At 39.3% G+C, this 23,761-nt stretch overlaps 2 pseudogenes; one reads left to right on the top strand and one right to left on the bottom strand.

Moving 5' to 3' along the window:
- Positions 1 to 5,421: 5,421 nt before the first annotated feature.
- LOC149231692 (pentatricopeptide repeat-containing protein At2g03880, mitochondrial pseudogene) lies at positions 5,422 to 8,090 on the bottom strand (annotated as a pseudogene).
- Positions 8,091 to 15,460: 7,370 nt separating this feature from the next.
- LOC149231693 (uncharacterized) overlaps positions 15,461 to 23,761 on the top strand; it is a 28,655-nt pseudogene continuing 20,354 nt past the window's right edge.

Genomic DNA, 23,761 nt, shown 5'->3' on the forward strand with positions numbered 1-23,761 from the left:
CCCATTATGCCTCTTTTCTTTAAGTTTTCCGCTGTTAATATTTTTCCTTTCAAGAGCAACCAAATGAAAAACTTGATTTTGGGGGGGGCTTCTGCTCTCCAAACAAGTTTCCATTGATTCCATATTTCCTGATGGAAGTTACTCTCACATAGAAATTGGTGGCCAGCTTTAACCGTGTATTGAGTTCCAGTTGGGTCCCAACGATATCCATCATGCTTGCCTTTTTGGATCGGAGCTTTGCTGTGTAGAAGATCCTTTAGGATAGTGAGGCTAGTATCTAGCTCCCTGGGATGATCCGGAAAGATCCAACCTGTCCATGCTTGAGAGTGGTTGTCCCAATGAGATATTTGGGCCAAGTGCAATATTCCTTTGCCATTGAGCTAGTTTATGGCAGGGATTGCTCCCATGTTTGTTCCAATGGGATGCTGCCCTAAAATTCTGTCTGTGGAGAAGTTGATGCTGCCCCCCCTCCTGGGACCTTTGATATATTCTGAGACATAAAGGTAGTGGCCTTCTTGCAGAGTTGCCAAATTTTTGTACTATCCCTGCTGGGTATATTAGTCTCCAAGAGTTGGTGCCTTGTGCAGTTCAGGTATTTTGCTTCTAAAACCTTCTTCCACCACGCTACAGGCCCAGTGATCAACCTCCATACTATCTTTGCTCCAAGTGCTAAATTTAGCAATTTTGGTGATCGGATGCCTAATCCTCCTTTTTCCTGAGATTGAATGATGTTCTTCCAGCCTACAAGATTGAATTTCTTTTTTTCCGTTTTCCCTCCTTGCCAAAGGAAATGCCTGAGAGCTCTTTCCATTTTCTGATGAAAAACAACAGGAGCTTGATATAGGGAGAACCGATATATGGGTAGAGAAGCTATACCTGATTTTAAAAGAACTAGACGCCCTGCTGGATTCAGCCACATGGTGCCCCATTGCTGGATTTTTCTCTTTATTTTGTCAAGAATTTCATTCCAGGTATCTGCTTTCAGCGGTCCCATACTTACTGGCATCCCTAGATAGGAGAAATGATTCCAGACTAGTTTGCAGGAGACTCCAAATATACTTGCAATGTTATGGATGATGTGATTTGGTGTGTTCCAACCATATATACAAATTTTTACCTGATTAACCTTCCCACCTGAGTAATCCATGAATTGGTCTAAAGTCTTCTTAACGCGTCTTGCAATAGTGGTGGAAGCTCCTCCTATTAAGAGAGTATCATCTGCAAATTGAGAGTGATTGATGTTCTTTGTTCCTTGTTCGATCTTGATGCCAGTGATTTGACCTATTCTCCGATTGTAATCCAAGGTTTGACTGAATGATTCAGCCATAAGGATAAACAAGTAAGGAGATAGGGGGCAGCCTTGTCTAAGGCCACGAGAAGATTGGAATGCAGCACACGGTCTCCCATTAATTAAGGGGGAGATCCAGGGATCCGTTATACAAGCTTTGATCATTGTGATAAAGGAGGGGTCGAATCCCATTTTATGAAGTACAACATACAGGAAGGAATGCCTTACCCTATCAAAAGCATTGGCGAGATCCAACTTAAGAACAAACCCTTTCTCTTTTCTACTTAAACTTGAGTGGATGGCCTCTTGCACAAGAAGGATAGAATCAGTGATGTGCCTATTGGGGAGAAAGCCTCCTTGGTTTTCTGAGATCAGGGATGGGAGATATGGCTTAAGCCTGGATGCTAGAATTTTTGAGACTATTTTATATGCTGAGTTGCATAGAGATATTGGTCGAAATCTTGAAAAGGTGGAAGGTCTGTTCTCTTTGGGGATTAATGCTAGATAGGTGGAGTTTGTAAATCCCCCCATTTTGCCTTTTTTAAGAACCCAACGAATCATCTTTAAGAGATCTTTTTTGATCATCTGCCAATATTCTCTATAAAAGCTGATTGGAAACCCGTCAGGTCCTGGAGCTTTATCTGGATGTAAGCTCCAAATTGCTGCTTGGATTTCTTCTTCTTCTACTTCTTTTCTGAGACTGCTGTTCATTTCTTGAGTGACTCCTTTGGGCAGATGTTGCAGCATGCTTGAATAATCCTCCTCACCTTTGTCCTCAGTCAGAAGGCTATTAAAATGTTTGGTGGTTTCTTCCTTTATAGATTCCTGAGTGTTGTAACTGTTCCCCTCATTATCCTTTATTGTGCTAACTGTATTTTTGGCCTTTCGAACCGTGGCCTGCTTGTGGAAATAAGCTGTGTTTTTATCCCCCTCTTGCAACCAGAGTTGCCTGGACTTCAGTCTCCATTTTGTTTCTTCGTCCCTTATAGTTTGACTCAGCTGAGAATATAATCTAGTTTCTTGCTCTTTAGTTTGCTGGGATAGCCCAAGAGCTTCTATTCTTTGTTGCACTTCCTCTAGCTCTTGCTTAATTTTCTTTTTGTTCACCTCAGGCTCTTGATAATTGTTCTTTGCCCAATTTTTTAGAGCCTGTCTTACTCTCTTCAATTTTGTCTCCCAAATATAAGTTGGCGATCCTTCCACATGTTGAATCCAAGCCTGCCGCACCACATCTTTTGCAGCTGAGGAGCGATTCCAAATGGAGCAGTATTTGAAGGGTATGGGTCCTAACTGACATTGGTTATGAAGAGTGAGTGTTATTGGGTAATGGTCAGAGGCTGAAACATTGAGAGTATTTGAGTAGCTTGTAGTGAAGGTGGACAAGAATGCTATACTTATAAGGAACCTATCAAGACGCTCCATGATATTGCCGGCGCCAATTCTTCTGTTACTCCAGGTGTACCTACGGTTTTTGGGTCTGATATCAACAAGTTCTTTCTCCTGCATGATAGTCTCAAGTTGTCTTCTGAAAGGATCCGGGGTGAAATTCCCTCCTCTTTTTTCGTTGGCGTGCATCACCAGATTTAAATCTCCAGCTATAATGAGATTATTGTTCTGCTCCTCTTCTATACTTTCTTCAAATGTGTTCCAACACACTTCTTTCTCTCTGTACTGATTTGGCGCATATATGTTGTAAACTGTTACCTTTGGGCCGCCAGTTTTGTTTTCCAGTGTGACTCGAATCCAGTTCTGATGGACCCTGGTGGAATCACAGATCCATTTATTGCTGTCCCACATAGTTAGAATGCCGCCTGAGGCTCCTCTTGCTTCGCTTGCACATCCATTGAAATGCTTTTGCTGGCTTATTACTCTGCTAATTTCAGACTGGTCTTGCTTTGTTTCTTGGATAAGAACGATTTCAGGACTTTCACTGTGTATTAGATCCTTGAGGGCTGCTATCTTGGAGGGGTGCCCTAATCCCCTACTATTCCAAGATAGTATTTTCATCATGATTTACTGGTTACATGGAGAGGTGCCCGCCTCTCATTGCCTTTGTTACTATTTTCTTTTTCCAAGTGTCCAAGAATGAATGACTCTATTGGAGTCTGGGAACCCATGGCTATGTCTTTCTGAGCATTTTCTTCCCTCTGCTGCTTAGCCGATTTCCTGCCAGGTCCATGCTTTTTAGGAACATCACTAGGCGCTCCATGTTCCTTTGAAGAGCTCCTGGTAATCCTAGAAGAGGGAGGATCAAGAGAGGGCTGAGAGGTGTGAGGAGAAGAAGGATGGAGAGGAGGGTCAGAGGAAGGGAAATCAGGCCCAGAATCAGCCTCAGAGAGGATCACGAAGGGATTAGAGGATGGAGGGATAGGAGGGTCGGAAAGCCGAGGAGATGAGGGAGGATTCTGAAGGGGAGGTTGCTGGGAGGAGGAGGGTTGCTGAAGGGAGGGTTGCTGACGGGAAGGATGCTGATGGGAAGGACCAGGGGCCTCAGGTTCCGAAGATTTGAGGGGTGGAGATGATTTTTTCCTTTTTACAGTTTCCCATTGCCCATCCTGCTCATCAGATTCTACATTAACTATTTTAGTGCATCTATTTGCAAAGTGTCCATATTCGTGGCATACCTTGCATTTGAAGGGTATCTGCTCGTAGTCCAACTGCTGAATATGGCACCAGTCATCAACTTTCAGTTTGATCGCTTCCGGCAGTCCTCGACCCAGATCGACTTCAACACAAATCCGCGCACACGCCTGCATGTTGTCTTTGGGTTCACTGCGATCTATATATTTCCCAACCGCATTTCCTATTGCTTTGACCGAGTCGTCCCCCCAGCAGTGAAGGGGAAGATGAGGCAATCTAACCCAAACTGGGACCGCATTTGGTATACCAAGTTCTGGGTCAAAATCCGGAGTCCATTTATTGAGGTAGAGGCCTCTGGAATCCATAAAGTAAGGCCCATTTTTGAATATTAGATCTTTATCCTCTTTGGTTTCAAAATGAAAGGTATAATATCCTCGGCCACAGAATCTGATGGATATTTTACCCTGTATCTTGTCCGACCAGTTTCTCTCGACCCATCTTTGCACTATTCTGGGTGATGGCCACAGTCCTGTAAATTGCCCAATTAACCCTTTCTCTGCTAAGGAAATGGCTGCCATGCGCGGAATGGTAGGAGGCAGCTGGACTTCCTGTATTACATCAAGCTTCTTCACAAACTTTGTTGCTGATGGTCTAGGTCTTTGCGGAGGAAGAGACTTTACCAGATTGGAGAATGCTCTTTGCAGCTCCGGATCCCCACCGGGTGGATCCGGAGGGTCCATGCTGAAGTTCGATCAAACGATCCCAGGCCGAGGTCGATCTCGGGTTCGCGCGCGCGCAGCAGCTTAAAAGTCACAGAGCGAGGTGGTATTCTCCTACCCTTCAACACCTTTATTAGAGGTAAGAATACTTCCATATTTTTTCCAAAGAATATCTAATACTCAAATAATGACGTGGAGATTGCAAGTTACCTTTAAACTGGAATTCATTACTCATTATAGCCACTAAAATGGTCTATATATCAATGAATGTTTTGTACATAGTAAAAGTGGTAAGCTTTTAGGAGCTCTTTCTGGTGGACAAATTCTTGGACTAACTCGGTGATCTTACAAGGGTGTGAAAGGCTTCACCTAGCACTCATTCCATTTCCTGCATCCCATCAACATCTAGAACCATTTTGTGATCTTTCTTCAAGCATGTATCCAATCTTGCAAAAACTAAATACCTTCCCTAATATTACAAAATTTGGGAAAAATTATCTTATGCAATGGTAATTGTGTCCTCTGGCTCCAGGTAACAAGATACTAGAAATAAAAGAGAACAGTGGGGCATGAAACTAGATCACAATAGTGCTTGCCAACAGCAAGGCTGGCACTACCAAGAAAATACAATTTTACATTACCTATGTCTTCTAAGAAACACTGGTTGGCCTTTGATCCTAAATCTAGAAAAGTCAAGGATGAGCTTTTTGTTAATTTAGTGTTGATCATATTCCAATGCTTGGAGTATACATTGTTGATGCAAGAGGCTAGAGATTAGGAATCAATCAATTTTCCTTGTAAGAGGGAATCACATACATATAATTGTCTCTTGTTTTAGTATCGCCAAAAATCCCCACAAGAACACATTCCATCCTTGAAATGATGATACTAACTGGCATCCCTCACAATAAGTTCTCGCCCTGCAATTTTAGAAATGAGTTTGGAAGTAGTATGACAATCACCACAAATGAAAAGATTCTTGATGATTCGAATAGGAATTCTCCCAGGAATACTAATAAGCCCAAATGCAATCACCAATTTCTCACTATGATAGGATAAAAATTATTCTTTCTTCTCATCCTCTACATCGTGCAAAACAAAGTTTGTATTGGGTACATACCTTGCCTCCTTCATCAGCTTGGTTAATTCCTCCATATTCTCATAGATCACTTTTATTTGTGGATGCCTTTTGTCTTTGATAGTGAAACTATGCACCCTACCTTTGACCTCAATCCAACTAACTCTTGGTTACTTTTTTCAATCCTTTCTCTTTCATCTTTTTCCTCACATTTGTGAGACAATCCCACTTGCTAGTTGCAGCATATATATTGGAAAAAATCACATATGCTAGAGCATCTTGTGGTTCCAACTTGAGAATATGTTTTGTTGCTTGTTTCCCTAACTCCTCATTTCCATCGATTCTATAGGCAGATAACAAGGTATGCTATACCAAATAATTTGGTTCAAAAAACATTTTATTTATTAAATCTTCAGCCTCATTCAATTTCCCAGCATGACCAAGAAGGTCAACCATACACACACAATGCTCCATTGTTAATGTAATGCCATAATCTCGATCAATGGAATCGAACAACCTACGCCCTTCATCCACTAATCCAATGCTACTGCAAACTGACATAACAGAAACAAAAGCGATATTATTTGGCTTCAGACCTACTTGTTGCATTTGGTCGAAGAGTTGGAGAGCCTCCTGCCATATCCATGTTGTGAAAATACATAAATCATTATGTTCCATGAGGCAACATCACATTCACATTTTGTGGAAAATACTTTTTGTGCATCTCCCAAACTTCCACACTTTGCATACATGTCAACAATGGAATTTCCAACAAAGATATGTGAGTCAATCCCACTTTGGATAGCAAAAGAATGGACCTGCTTTCCAATTTCCAGGACTGCTAGGTTGGCACAAGCACCAATGATGCTGGAAACACTAAATTGATTTGGCTTTGAGCCTTCCTGTAGCATTTGGCCAAAGTTTTTCAATGCCTCTTCCCAATACCCATTTTGGGTATATCCTGTAATCATGGCAGTCCATGAAATCAAGTTGCATTTAGGCATTTTATTAAAAACCTTACAAGCAGACTTGATGCTTGCAAACTTTGTATACATATCAGGAAGAGATGTTGCAACCCAGATATTGGACTCATAGCCAGTTTTGATTATGTAACTATGGATGCATTCACCTTGTTCTACATCTTCTAGGCTCGCACATGCCCTGAGAACACTGGGTAAAGTGAACTCATCTGGCTCTATACCCACAAGCTGCATCTGACCAAATAGTTTCAGGTCCTCCTTGCCATGACCATTCAACATGCATCCCACTCTTATTTCATTCCATGAAACAACATCTCGAGCAAACATTCTGTTAAAACACATGAAATGCATCAACTGTATTGTTGCATTTTCCATACATGTCAATAAGGCCATTTTGCATGGAGACTTATGTCAAATCCAGTCCTGATAATATAAGCATGAACCATCTTTCCATGTTTTAGGGTTGTTAGGCTGGAATAGGCAAGAAGTATACTTGTGAAGGTATACTCTTCTGCACCCATTCCTATCCCAAACATTTCACAAGAGAGTTTCAAAGCCTTCTTTCCATGCTCATGTTGAGCATATATAGCAATCATTGCAGTCCATGATACATTTCATATAGGAATTTCATCAAACATTTGGTAACAATGGTGCAACATTCCACATTTCTGATACATGTCAACAAGTGCACTTCGTACAAAGATGTCAGACTCAAAGCCAAACTTGGTGATTTTGCATTGCCTCGCTATGCCCAGTTTAAGAGCTACTAGACCAGTGCATGCCCTGAGAAAACTTGAAAAAGTGAACTGGTCTGGTTTGAACCCTTCCAATTGCATTTGCTGAAACAATTGTACAACCTCATCACTATTCCCACTCTGTACACATCTGACTATCACTAAATTCCAAGAATCTATATGCCTTTCAAGCATTCTATTGAACACTGGAGGTTGACTCTATACACCCAAACTTGAGATACATGTCAACAAGAGAATTACCCACAGTGACATATGAGAATATCCCAATTTTTACAATATTCCTGTGAATTTGTGAGCCAAGTCCAATAATTCCTAGGCTGCCCATGCTCTTAGAACTCTAACCAAAATTAATGAATTTTGCACAATTCCCAACTCAAGAATTCAATTGTAAACCTTCAGTGCCTTCTCGGGTTTCCCATTTTGAGTATATCCTGAGATCATAACAGTCCATGTGACAACATTCGGCTCAGACATTTGGTCAAATACCCTGCAAAATCCTTCCATGCAGTCACTTTTGGCATACATCTCCACAAGAGTAGTACCCACAAACATGTCTGCCTCGAATCTAGTTTTAATAATGTGGGCATGAACCTGTAAACCTTGATCCAGAGCTTCTAAACTCGAGCGCGCTCTCATCACACTACTAAGAGTGAACTTTGACCAATGGAGACGTTGCACAAATGGGATCATCAGCTCCACAGGAACAATGGAAATCCTGTGGAGACGTTAGCAGTTTATTTTCACCAATTTAATTTCAAACTTAACATAAGTTAGCAGTTTATTTTCACCAACGCACACAAGCCTTAGATTTTATGAATACGCTTCGGCATGACATAATAAATTAATTTCACCAACTCTATGTTGAAACAAACAACACCATAAGAAGCATTCACATATTTTCCTATCAATCCAACATTTTATCAGAATACTAAAACATCCTGGAATATTTATGCAGAATTAAAACCATAGTGAGAAGCAAAGAGATTGCATGTACCTTGAATCATATAATGGAACTAATTTCTAATTGAAATATTTCCAAGCAAAAATATTAATGTAAAATAAGGCTTGCAGTATGTGACATTGTCAGGAATTTTGCATGGATGCTTCAACAAGGTCATTCATGGGTTTTTCTGTAAATATAAGGAAGCATCAACTGAAGCAACATGCTTCTCTACTCATAGTTTAAGGTTTTGCAAAGTTTTTTTCATCCCTTGGACTAGTTCTTCTAGGGGTGAAATTTGTGGATTAGAATCCACATCACACAGACATAAGCCAAAAGCTAGAGTTTCTTCCTTAAGGTGTACTTTTGAATAGAAGACAATGGTATGCATGTGATTTGGCTAAAATTGCACCAAGACTCATGCCCACAATCTCTTGAAATATTTACCTGGGGTTGCTCAACCTTGTGGTTGAAGCCATTTTTGGCATGCCATATGTAACCTTAGATGTTAATGCTTTGTTGCAACTATTTGTAAGACACTTGGTAATGAATACTTCTAACAACTAGGATAGTGGATCTCTACTTGGGTTGAGTTTAGTAGTGAATTCATTTATTCAAGCCATCTCCCTCGTCCTTTATGTCACATGACACTCACTTCCCTGAGCTGGCCCTGACTGGCCTACCAACACTATCATAAGGCCTAAGGTTCCCTTAATGATGAAGTCTAGGCATGATTTCAGACCTTTTAATCCATCTTTTGGAGGAGCTAGAAACTAAAATTCCTCTATCTAATAGCGACAAACACAACAGTTCCACTCAAGGCACCTCATAAGTTCATCCTCAAGGTTCCACATGAGATAACAACTAGATCCCAAAGTAAAGTCATTTTTGTTTCTGAATATGCTAAATTGCTCAACTCTCTTATCTTGTTTGGATGGAGTCCCTCGCTCACCCATGAAGTTCTTACTATTCCTTGAGTGTATTTTCGTACCCATTGGTAGTTTTATTTTCCATGATCTTGTTCACATTTTAACACTAGACCTTAGAGCATCTTAGATCAAGGTTTTTGGGAGTGAGTAGTGGAAGTGAGAAGTGCAATATTCAAAAAGCTTCTGAGAGCAGGGAGGGAAGCAAGAAGTGCAAGTTTCAAAAATATTGTGTGGCTCATAAATATACTTATAAAATTTTAGGAGAAACAGGTACATTATACTCTTTTGCTTGACAATACTTATGCAGTAAAGTTGGCCAAGAATCCTAGATTCCATGTTTGAACCAAGCACATCAACACTAAGTAACATCTTATTCAATATCATATAGAAGCCAAAACTATTCATTTGAGACATTGATCCTCAAATGAGAAAATTGCAAACATCTTCACCAAAGCATTTGGAAGAGAAAAATTTGAAATGTTGAGAACAATGCTTGGACTCACAAAAAACCCCTTCAAATTAAGGGGGAAATGTTAGATACCTAATCCTTAGGGATTGAGGTACATTGTAAATAAATTTGTAAGTATTAATCTAAGAGAAATATGAAGGGTAATAGGTGAATAAGAAAAGTCATTTGGAGCTCTTAGAAGATGAAATCGAAGGTCAATTCCTTTTGTATATATGCATGCTATGAGTTGAAGAAATTCATTCAAGTGTGGAGTTATTCATCCTAGCTGGTAATGGTATCAGAGCTGACTATTTTAACTTGATGATTCTCTTACGCATGCAAAAACACCCCTCGTTCAATGTCAAATCTGAGGCATCTCCTACCCACTATTCATTCCAATTTTCGAAAGACATATCCGACATTCCTTCTTCCTCCCATGACCTTTCTCATTACTTTTTCCAACTCCTATGCACAATTTCTCCCTAAGAGAAGAGAAGGTCGTGAACTCAATTCTGAGTATTACCATACTGTATTCTTAGAAGGAAAGTCAGAACAATTCGGGCATGTATACAAACAGTTGTTCGGTGGGACAAAGTTAGCGGGTTTGTCTCCAAGTGATTCAGATGACATGGATTTCATACAAACTGCCCTCAAAATCATAGTGCGTCTAAACCCTAGAACATATATTGTGCTTAAACTCCAGAATATATATTTTGTAATAGAGTTTTGTAGAAAACACTAGAGAAGAATTGTAAAACACAATTACAATACAACGTCTTGTCATTTCTAATATGTCTACATATTTTACAGTGTTTGCACAAAATGGAAGATAAATTCTTTAGGAGAATCACATCATTTGGAAGCACGCCATATTCCTTTGGTCAAATTTTGGCTTTTGGAAATCAGTCAACAACTCCGTCATCTAGTAGCCCTAGAATTAGACAAATTTCCTTTCGTGGAGAGTGTGGAGGTAGTGAGAGAAAACATGAAAGCATTAGGGAGCTAATCATGTTATTTGTTGTGTTTGCTCTGGAAAAAATGGGCATAGGAAAAGACATGCAAAATCCCATGGGAGAAGATCAAAAGAAAACAGGATTAGTAAGAAGACAAAGATAAAGCATCAAAACTGGCAAAAGGTTAAGCCACATGACCTCTAGATAGATTTCTTTGAAGACTTCAATGGCAATGTGGAGAAGTATCATGTGGGTTTCCTCATGAAGTTTTCCTTGGAAAAAAAAGAAAAATATATGTGTGTGTGTGTGTGTGTGTTTGTATATTTATATATATATATATATCGAGAGAGAGAGAGAGAGAGAGAGAGAGAGAGAGAGAGATACCCTATTGTCTTACAATACAGGGACAGTAACAATGTAGTTGGTGGACTTTCAAAAGAGGCATTGGGGATGGGGCGGGGTATTTGGACCATTTTCATTTCTCAGCATGGCATACAAATGATTTCTTTCATGAACCTTAGCTACAAAATTCTCTACAGACTTCGCCAATGATGTATTTTTGTTTTATAAAGCCATGAACAATCTTTGTTTGTTGATACAGTTCACAGGTTTTGTGATAACCAGACAACTTTTAGAGCCTGCTTTGAAAGCTCTAATATATGCCCTTTTAACTCCTTTTTTAAATTATCTCACTGATATGTAAGGCATGTATGAAAAGTTGTCATGAGACAAATGTGAGATCTCTCACCAAAAGTTGGGGAGGTTACAGATTCAACTCTCACAATCCCCTAGCAGTTAAGCTCTCTAATTAGGGCCACTACTTTAACCAATTTACCATCCATGGATCATGGAAAATCCACAAGGTGTTCTCCTTGGAGAAAAAAAATACTCATGTGGCCATTTTTGGAAAGAGAAAAACAATATATATATATATATATATATATATATATATATATATATATATATATATATATATATATAGATATATAACATTGTTTTATGGCCCCAGTGGTTACTTCAAGTGGTTTGAATTGCAATGCCAAAGCCATAATGACCTTGAAGATCACAAGGTATAATCCACTTAAGTCCCTTGAGGGTTGGCACACATCTGCTAACGACATTTACATTGGGCACCACTTAGAGAATGTGAGGAAATTACTAGAGGGTTTCCCCAAGGAATTTGTCTAAGGAAGGGGATAATAACCCTCTACCATTCTATTAATTAGGCTTATATTAGAAAAATTAGAGGCAAGGTTTCACATGTTTGGAACCTATTCTTACATTTTAAAGTGTCAAAATAGGGCTTCTGTTGATGCTTATATTGTCTCTTGATAATAAAGCCAATATTGCTGCAATGCTCTACTGAATTATCACTAGCATAGTCCCAAGTGGCTCTTTATGGGGAGAGGATGAAATATACAATGCCCTCTGTCTATGGTTTCGTGTTACAGTATGGATCATTTCTCGTGTTGTATTCAATGTTCATCTGTGGTACAACTACAATCTATTTGATAGTTCCTGAATATTTTGAAGGCTTTGCAACTTCTCATTCTCATTATGAGGACCGTGACTTGCAACTAGTAGAATGCATTATGAATTCAATTACTTGGCTGTAAATTTTTCATAAGACTCATTTCTTTGAAAATATTTGGAAAATGATTTGTCAAAGAAACACACAATATTTTTTGCATGTATATATAATATCGCATGAAATATAACAATGGAACATTATTTTTTATTTTTATTTTTATTTTTATTTATTTATTTATTTTATTATTATTATTATTTATTTATTTATTTATTTATTTTTATTTTTATTTATTTATTTTATTTTCATTTTATTTATAATTATAATTATATTTATATTTTATTTATTTTTTTATTTTTTTATATTCTGAAACCCTAGTTTCTATGCTTTGAATATCAAGTTTTTGACTGATAACAAAGATACAATCTAAGACTTTCGATCATATCAAGAAATCAATTGCAAGTGCAACCTACTTCAATGTCTCTTTCTGCTAGTTGTTACTTTTGCACCGAACTAATGTCAAAAGCATTACATGATATAAAAGTAAATCAGGATTAACTTAAAGCCAAGGAATCATACCAATGGGAACTTTAAAACACAGATCTATGAAATTTACATTGTTGACCTAGAAGTTATCCCTAATATTCTCCACGGAATGTTTGGAGAACATGTAAAACTAATGAAAGAAAGGAGAATGAAAACTGTGAAAAATATACAAAAATTACTTTGTCATATAAGGCTCACATTTTCTATCTTAACTAATTAATAATGGTTATCATGACCATAAGAAAATGGCTCCTTCAGAAAGATCTTCAACAATAAATAAAGTAATAAATTTTTTTAAGCAAAACAACATTTAAAACTTAAAATAACTATTATGACAAAGGGCAAGTTACTCATGCAAATCATTTGTGTGGATAATTAAGTGTTTTCTCTTGACAATGTTCTATTGCTTACCATTCCAAGGATACAACCAAGGCTCCACATATCCAGAGAATAATCATAATCTTGAAGGTCAACAAGAAGTTAAATATCTTTGAAGGATCTGATACACAGAGATGATTCACTATTAACTCGATACCCATTTTAACACAAATACTAGATCATAGAAATTCCATATTATAATACCTTCTCCTTAATGCACAAAATTATGTTTCCAGTTCGTGCTAGCATTCCAAGCACTAACATGGTCAAGAAAAGATGAACAATGACACGATACACATCTCAGAGTATTCAAAATGTGATAAAACAAGAACATAGAAAAGAAAACATATCCAGAAAAATGTGAGTATCCTTAAATTAACAATTTTTTAAATGTTAATTATTATTATTAACAGGGGTTCAACCAGCAAAATACCTTCACATCAGATCAGTGAAGGTTCAACCACATGAAGCACATGATGGGGAGCATCAAGGCACATAATGCCTTGGGCGTTGATTTTATATTTTTCCTTTTGACTTACGGACATGTTCAATGAGGTCGGCAGCTAGCTCTAAGACACCATATGAATATGACTAGTCAATAAAGTTGCATAACCTTCAATAAATGTTCTGAAAAATCTTCTCTTATATTGTGGACTATAATAGCTCTTGAACTTAAGGCATGTATCCAAATAAAAATCAAAACAATGGAAGACAAGATTCAGCAATGAAACTTAAGGGATTCATAAGGTAATTAAAGTTTTGCAATTTTTGAAATTATACTTATTTGAAACTTGCTTTGTATAGAACTAATTTATAGTAAAGGGAAAAATGCTAAAAAACCTAATGGTATCAGAGAAATAGTTGCAGACTTGACAATTAGGATTCAATAAGTTGTGGACATAAGCATGTAATCAATCACTAAAGTTGTTCAAAATTTCAAATTTCTGGCTACCTGTAGTGAGTTACATCCCTGTCAGTCCCAAGTTGATGGCAAGCAAAAACTGGGCTAGTTACTATTAGAATCTCCTAGCTTGGGTGTTAGATTTTTACCTTGTTTCCTTGGTAGTTAGTTCTCCTTCATAGTACAACAATAACACCAGATCCATGCCTCAAGATGTGTTTACAGAATTGCTAGCAGATGAAGTTAGGCACAATAATAGTTTTCTTTGGGATGAGTGATGTTTTTATGTAGACAAGCTTGTAGGAGAACAAGCATGCATGCTTGCACCATCATTAGTTAATTTCTTGTTTTAGATTTAGACAAGGCACAATCATCTATGACAAAAGTGCATGTCTATAACATACCCCAGCCACCCAGCTGAGGGACATTCCCACTAAACTTTGCCTCCGAAGCCATAAATTTAGCATTTCTTTATTCTCTTACGAGAAGGTTGTTCAATGTCTTCTCATAATCCATTTTTAAAAATATATTCCTGGGAAATACTTTGCTAGCTTTGGTACAAGAGATCCAATCACCTACATTATAGAGACTTAACTCTCTTTAAGGACCCGTATGGTGAAATTATTTTTGGTTGTAGTAAGTCCTTCGAAGCTTAAAATATCTATGTTCTATCCGAGAAAAAATACAATTGTGAGCTAAGACATAAAATTTCATGAGAAGGCTTGTTCCTCTAAGTCTTAGGGGCCTCTTGGGAAGGTTGAGGAGGGAGAGATGATTTTTGTTCCAACTTCCAAATTCTTATCCATGGATTTGAGGAAAATCAGAGTCAGATCTGCAAAGTTCCAATGAAAACATAGAGCCTGGGTGGCACACCCACACATTGCATGAGACACAGGAGAAGAATGTTATATCCTAGGGAAATTTTTTCCCTAAGGTGTCTAAAGTAGCGAGAGTTTTTAACAAATTCCTATGACACAAACATTGAGTACAATAATGTAATCTTAGTTAACCATAGTGACATAAATATAATAGACCATTCAATATCATACCATAATAATTCCATAAACCAACAGTGCCAGTACAATTCAACAATCCAACATAATTTCATATAGTTCCAGATTCAACCATACTTGAGCAACAATGCCCTAATTAGAAAACCTAAAATTTACTCTAGAACCAATCCAAAGACTAGAAGTAACCCTTTTTCAATTTTGTTCAGTGACGTCCATGATGAGGATAAAGTTCTGCTTCTGCCTTCAATCTTCCCCGGAGACTCATTCCAACGTTATCTCAGATTCAGGAAACTTTAGATATGTTCAACTACTTTATATGATTCCTCCAAACTCTGCTACAGAAGAATGACTCTCCACCCATATTTTGAATATGTCGAAACATAATTGGCCTTAGGAAACCCTCCCACAATCACTTCCGAATGTGATGGGTGACTTCGGGTATGTTACAGATCATTCCCAGCCTTCCAATGCCCTCGGGATGAACAAGAAAGTGGTTATAATGGATGACACCCAGCCTCAGAGGTACTTCAACCTACCTCAAATGATTTGAATAGGGAAAAATCACAGGAGTTTGACCTTAGGAAACTTTGTTATATTTCGAATTTGGTCTGTGTCTTGCATCAGATAACTCATTCAGCGTCAGGGGTGTGGATTCTTTGCCCAACTGTTCTTGCCAATAAAAAAATTATATTCTCCAAAAAAGAAAGTTTCTCTACTTTCTAGAACAGAAACTAAAAATACAAAATGAATTTTCTAACTAGGGTGGAGTATTTCACCACCAAAATTAGTAGGGGAAAAGGGGTATTAAAACCCTCAGAGCCTTAGGCTCAAGAAAACAGAGACAATTCAATTCCAAGGATGATGATTGATTTGATCTGAACCCTTTTCTATTTATAGACTTCTCCATGGGTTTCCCCATTTGAAGGGTTGTGTAAGCAACCCCTAATTTTGGAAAAAATGGTTTTTATGTCTTTATCATGACTATATCCTATGGGGTCAGATAGGTTATTTTGTCCTCCATAACACCGTCAATTTATAGGGAACATTATAAAAAACTGCAAGATGTAAAGGAGAATGACTAGAAACAATGATTGAACCCAGGTGGTTGTAGAATATGAAGGATGTGGCTAACAACAACAGATAGAAGTACAATGGCAGATTCATTGCATGAATATTCTCCTAGAGAAAGGAAGTTGACTATGAAAATATTTTTCCTACATTTGTCTGATAGACTTCTATAAGGGTATTCAAAAATCGATGTGTACTTGCTGAATTAGGGCTTCACCAAAACTATTGCAACCCTATAACCTTTACTAAATGTTTCATAAATCTGATCTATTAGTTTTGTTTCTATATGTGGATGTCCTGATCATAAGTAGCAATGAGAACCGCATAGTAGTGCAAGGAGTTATCCTCCAAGTTTAATATGAATGGCATCAACCTTGCACCATTTTTTGGGTCTTAAGGTGCATCGAGGGATATGTAAGGTATTCCTCGGTCAAAGGAAGTACACAAAAGATATTCTGAAGAAATTTTAAATGGAATTGCAGGCCCCTAGTACTCCCGTGGTTCTGAATTTGAAGTTGATTGCAGATTCAGATTCAGATTTGGTGGATCCCTTAATCTATAGGCTATAAGTTACCTCATGTATTTGCTAAGTTATCGGATATGGAAGAGGGAGGGCCAATGATCCAGGTGGATATTGGTGGCCACACACCAATTCCACTTGGACCCCCACCTTTGTTTCTTTCAGTTTTTCAGTTTCCTTATTTGTAGCACAATTTACTATTTTTGGCAGTTTTTCGAGTCCTGAACTTTCAGAGCCGTTTTGAGACCCTAAAAGACGTTTTTTGGGAAAAATGGGAGCAACATGGGTCCATAGACCCATGTTGCTCATCCCAAAGTTGTATTCCTTTGATAGATCTTTCTAACGAGGTATTGTGCACATCAAATGGAGATCGTATGCCAAAGTTACGACCTTGGGAAGTTGATGTACCAATTTACCAAAAACAGGTCCCATAGTTTGGTGCTTCATCTCCTAGGGTTAGGGTTTTGGATGTTTAGGGTTTTCCATTGTTTATCAACAATAAATAGGCCTTCAAGCCTCATTATAAGACAGTTCAAAGGTATGTAGCCGCCACATCTCTCCTCAAAGATAAGCTACCATTGCTCGAGCTAGTTTATTTCCATTTATGTTTGTAAGCATATTTCAGTATTTTACATTAATGAAATGAAGTATTATTTATGTTGTATCTTTGTATTTATGGTTAACTCTGTAATTTGTTGCATTCCTGTTTAAATCTAGATCAGTGGTATCAGAGCAGTCTTCTCTTTCTATGTTTTTCTTTGCATGTCCCCAACGAGGTCGGGGTATAAGGAGTTAGGGCTTGAACTGGTCAAACCTTTGCAAGACCAACCTCGCAAATCATGATGGCCTCCCATGGTGGATGAAAAGAAAGACGAGGGGGTAGGAGATCCTATCAAAGTCTTACTCGAAGAGGCCCTCGAGCGACAAAAGGAACGTGATGATGGACAACTTTGCCCAGATCCTTTAGCGGCTACCCAGGGGCGACACATCTACTTCTAGAAACTACTCTGGAAGCGCATCACCCTTTAAGGTACAAGTTAACTTTGACATTCCCATATTTGAGGGTCAGATAGATGCAGAGGTTGTAGATAAATGGTTAAATTTGCTAGAAGGGTATTTTTCTATTCATGATTTTTCCGGCCGAGAAAAAAATTACTTTTGCTCTTCTCAAAGTCACCCCCCATGTCAAGGACTGGTGGGAAACCTAGTTCGAGAAAAAGGATGAAAGTACAAACTCACTATTTTTAGCCACACCCACTTGGAATTCATTCCGGAATGCCATCAAGGAGCAGTACTACCCTGTCAGAAGCTATGAGGATAAATACATAAAGTGGACCATGTTGTTGTAGGGAAGGGACCAAGACGTCTTGGAGTTTACCAATATTTTTCATACCCTTCAAATAAAGTTCGGTATCAAGGATTTTGAGCTGCATTTGGTCCTCAAATACTACAACTGTCTACATAGGTACATCTAGGATGAAATGGAGTTCCTAGACATCTCCTCGCTTGGCACGACGTACCGATACGCTGTCAAGATCGAGTAGAAGTTTAAACAGAAGAAGCGAGACTTTGGATCTGCAAATCCGAAGCAAGGGAAATGCACCCCCAAACCACTGAACAAAGGAAAAGGCCAAGGCGGGGTGGCCCAGGACAACTCGCCAAAGCTGTAAGAAAAGAACAACATGCGAAACCGAAGAAGGATACGGGAAAGTGGTGTGAGTTCCATAACAGCTCCACTCACAGCACAAGTGAGTGTCGGGCCAAGCAGTCACTGGTGGCCAAACTAAAGTCTTCGGAATCAGATGCATGTTCAGACTTTGAGTCAGAATCCGATAAGGGGAATGACAAAGGCAAGCATATTATCGATACAGAGCCCAATGCCACCGTTGCCACCATGAAGATCCAGAAGGAGGAACCCGAAGATACAGAGGATGAGGAGTGCCTCTTCCACTCCCAGATGTTGGTAAATAGCTCCCCACTATAGTTCATTGTCGATAGCGGGAGCCAAAAGAACCTCATTTCGGCAGAGGTCGTGAAGCGGCTAGGCTTACCGACCATAGCACATCCACAACCGTACACCATTGGGTGGCTTCACAAAGGACGTGATCTTTGCATGAGCTAGCAGTGTCGCTTTCCATACAACATCAAGCCCTTCACAGATGAGGTATTGTGTGACGTTGCTCCCCTTGATGTTTGTTATGTATTATTAGGCCAACCATACTTGTGGAAGCGACATGTTGTATATGAGTCAAGGCCTTGTGTTGTTATTGTTACTTTGGGAAATAAGTTGTAAAGGATACCGAAGGTAGCACCGCCTACCGCCATCTCTTTGGTTACTGCAAAACAATGCAGTAATCTCATTTCCAAAACCGGTAAATTTGTTTCCCTGATGATACGCCCTCAAGTAATGAAGAAGACGGTGGCCATGACCTCCAGACAGGGCCCCTCCGCACGACAACTATAGATGGACAAGGTTGTGGAGGAGTACAAGGAAATCTTCACCTCCCCTGTAGGGATTCTCTGCACTGTCAGGTCAAGCACTCCATCGATTTGACTCTAGGTGTGACGCTACCCAATGAACCAATCTATCAACACTCCATTCTGGAGAACAATAAAATCAAGAGGCGGATCAAGATTTGTTGCAGAAAGGTCACATCCGATTGATTTCATCACCCTGTGGGAGCCCGATTGTGTTGGTACAGAAGAAGGATGGGACTTGGAGACTCTGTATTGACTATCGGGCACTAAACAAGATCACTGTTTGGAATAGGTACACGATCCCATGGATTGATGACCTTCTGGTCCAACTGAAGGGGGCAAAATATTTCAGCAAGATTGATTTGAAGTCAGGATATCACCAGGTACCAATCGAACCCTCTGATGTGTGGAAGACTGCCTTGAAAGCCAAGGATGGCCTTTTCGAATGGTTGGTTATGCCTTTCGGGTTGACGAATGCTCCTGCAACCTTCATGAGGCTAATGGATGACATATTGCAGTCATTCACCAACTCATTTGTAGTGGTATACTTGGATGACATCTCGATCTTCAGCTAGAGTTGGGAAGAGCACCTCCACCACATCTGACAGGTTCTCCAAACACTGCGCCAACACAAGTTATGTGCCAATTTGGAGAAATGCACTTTTGACATGACCCAAGTTCAGTATTTGGGATACATTATTGATGAAAAGGAGGTATATGTGGATCCAGCCAAGATCCAAGTCATTCGGGATTGGCCATCTCCATCCACTCTGACAAAGCTCCGCAGCTTTTTGGGTCTTTCCAACTTCTACTGCAGGTTCATGTTGGGATTTTCTCATATCACTTGGCCCTTGAGTCAAGTCACCAAGGGAGGAAGGAAAGAAAAATTATTTTGGTCTAAATCTCAACAGAAGGCATTCAGAGAGTTGAAGCATCGCCTCTACTCGGCACTAGTGCTCGCATTACCAGACTTACAACAACCATTTGAGGTTGAGACAGATGCCTCTGACTATGTTATTTGGGCAGTCCTTATTCAACACGGGCATCCAATGGTATATCACATTGAGACACTTTCAGACACCGTCCAGAAGTATCCCACTTATGATAAGGTGATGTATTGCATTGTGCAGGCCTGCTGATAATGGAAGAATTACATTTTGGGGAAGGAAACGGTCATCCACCCGGCCCCTGCAATTCATACAGATGTAAGGGAAGTCACAAAATGATCTCCATCAAAAGTGGTCCACATACCTGCAATAGTTCCATTTGAATATCAAGTCTATGAAGGGAAACACCAATAATGTTTCATATTGCCTCAGTCAACCACTGATCATGGAATTAACCACTGTGCTCAACTCTTGTGGGCACTAGACTTCTGATTGGCCACTTCTCTACAAAAGCGACCCAGAATTCGGCCACACATACCAGACACTCTTGGAGGGTTAGCATGTTCTAGATTTTCACCTCCAAGATGCCCTGTTATGCCACTAGGATCACCTTTGTGTTCCTTCAAGCGATTGTGCCAAGATGATTTGGGAAGCACACTGTAGTTAGGTTGTTGGGAATTTCGAGGTGGAGAAAATGGTGGTACTAATGCATAAGTATTTCTATTGGCCAAATCTTCGACATGATGTCAGGAAGTACATCAGATCCTGCACTACCTACGCCATTGACAAACTGACCATCAAGAATCAAGGCCTCTATACTCCGTTGCCTACCCCTAGCCGACCTTGGGAATCCATCTCCATGGATTACATGTCGGGCCTTCCTTCTACTAAGCATGGAAATGATTGTGTTTTTGTGGTCGTCGATAGGTTCTCAAAGATGGCCATTATGGCGGCCTGCAAGAAGAATATCACAACAAAAGCCACTGCTAAACTCTTCTTTGAACAAGTGTGAGTACACTTTGGGATCCCATAGACTATCATCTCAGACCGGGACAACAGGTTCCTCAATACATTTTGGTCCAGTCTCTAGTCGATGCTAGACACCAAACTCACTAAGTCCACAACCTTGCATCCCCAAACTGATGGCCAGAAAGAGGTTGTCATCAGGATGATCGTACACATTCTGCACATGTACAACTCAAAGCATCCCCGCACATGGGATGAGAGCCTCCCCTATGTTCAACACAGCTATGACCAGGCTCTCCACAGCTCGACTGGCCACAGCCCTTTTGAGGTGGGCTTGGGATTCCAGCCACTATGTCCCATTGATGTGGCCATGCCATTTGTAGCTACTCAGGCAGATTCGGCTCATGTCCAGTTCGAAACCGATAAGGCAAACAACTTCATTGAGCACATCCAACATATCTGCCAGCAGGTCCACGACATTCTGGAGAAATAAAATGCCAAGTAAAAGCAGCGACATGATCAACATCGGGTGCCACACAAGTTTCAGGTGGGCAACAAAGTCTGGTTGCATTTGCAAAAGGAATGCCTTGCTGGAGCCTATCAGAAACTCAGACCACTCTGATATGGTCCTTACACCATTACCAAGGTTGTGGGAGACAATGCATTTGAGGTCAGCATTCCCCCATTCCTGGGCCTGCACCAAGTGTTCAATGTGGACTGCCTTTGGCCATACTTTCCACCATTACTAGACACATCCAACATGGCAGAACAACTCACACCAACAGAGTTAAATCCAGATTGCATGAAAAAAGCTACAACTAATCGGATCATGGACACACAGATCAAGCACACTTGCCAGCAGAAGATCCAACTATATCAAGTTCTCAAAGCAAGCCAACTCCTTCACCAGGGCAAGTGGCTCACCACGGACCAAGTTCAGTAGAAGTTTCCTCCTCTCATGGAGGAACTCAACGCAATGGGGACCATTACTTCCTAAGGGGGGAGGAATGATCCAGGTGGATATTGGTGGCCAACCACCAATTCCACTTGGACCCCCACCATTGTTTCTTTTTGTTTTTCAGTTTCCTTATTTGTAGCACAATTTACTATTTTTAGCAGTTTTTCGGGTCTTGAACTTCCGGAGTCGTTTTGAGACCCTAAACGATGTTTTTTGGGAAAACTGGGGGCAACATGGGACTGTGGACCCATGTTGTCCATCCCAAAGTTGTATTCCTCAGATAGATCTTTCTAACGTGGTATTGTGTGCATCAAACGAAGATGGTATGCCAAAGTTACGACCCTGGGAAGTTGATGTACTAATTTACCCAAAACGAGGCCCATTGTTTGGCACTTCATCTCCTAGCATTAGGGTTTTGGATGTTTAGGGTTTTCCATTGTTTATTAACAGTAAATAGGCCTTCGAGCCTCATTGTAAGACAGTTCAAAGGTATGTAGCCGCCACATCTCTCCTTAGAGATAAGCTACCATTGCCCGAGCTAGTTTATTTCCATTTCTGTTTGTAAGCATATTTCAGTATTTTACATTAATGAAATGAAGTGTTATTTCTGTTGTATCTCTGTATTTATGGTTATCTCTATAATTTGTTATGTTCCTGTTTAAATCCGGATCATCCAAGATCTGCTGATCTGATCCAGATCCAAATCCGCCATAAATACATGGAAAATACAGTAGGTGGCGGATCTCTGGTTTACAAAAACAGACCCTGATTATGTTTGTTGGAACCCACAAAAAAACTGAAAAGAAAATGCCAAGAGTGAGTTAAGGTTTTGGAATTTTTGTTAAAGGTTAAAGGGTGGTCCCTGTTTGTCAGCGGTGCACCCTACCGTTGAGGAAGGCGTGACTGCTTATTCATCACCATTCGGCGTATGTTGTATTCCAGTATTCATTTCTGGCATGACTGCTAATTCATTACCCTGTCATATTCCTATATTCATCGTAAAATGTATTGGTTCATAAATGAATTAGTGATGCATTCCTTCTTCCTTGAACCAGTTGCTTAATTTAAGCTATCCCATTCATAGTCGTCCATCTTTTGGCCTTGCAAGCTTAGTATAGTATAGTCATTTACATTCATACTCTTGGAACTTTCCCTTTCGACAAGTATAGCGGTGCCCGTTTCCATATATATTTTTTGAATCAAAGTCGATTTGGTTGAGACCATTATTGGTCAACCCGACTAGTTGATAACTTGATTTCCCAGTTGACCTAGTAAAATCCATTATTGCTCGGAATTAATATTTCCTCTCTTGGTCAAAAACTATGTTCACACCCACTCATATCTAGTTGGCCGAACCTATTTTCTTCTTGTATCTATCTATTCAGACAGTTAACTTAACTTGAAAGCTAAATTCTTTTTGTTTCTCCTATATTTATTATTAATTAATGACCTATTTTTTTCCTATATCTATCTGTGACAAGAAATTTAGAATTTAGTAGGTTAAGGCAGTGAATGATTTGATAAGTCAAATGATCTAGTTTCTTGAGTGTCCCTTGTGTCGAGTCAACAATGGAAATTAAATTAATAAATTCTCTAAATAAGTCGGTCTTGACACCATCTTATCTATCACATGACATATATTCACTCTAGGCATCAATATATTAGAAATACCACATCATTTGTCCATCTGATATTATCTTATTATTAGAAATATTAATAATAATTGCACCGAGAGGTGATCTACAATTCAAGAAGATATTGTAGTGGTGTGTTAGATGAAGTGTATTTTAATTTTTAATTGTGTATTGATAATATAATATAATTTTAATTTAATATGTAGTAAGGTAA

This window comes from Pinus tabuliformis, chromosome J, assembly GCF_031772625.1.
Source record: "Pinus tabuliformis cultivar Carrire ecotype Pingquan chromosome J, CPIR1, whole genome shotgun sequence".
NCBI lineage: Eukaryota > Viridiplantae > Streptophyta > Pinopsida > Pinales > Pinaceae > Pinus > Pinus tabuliformis.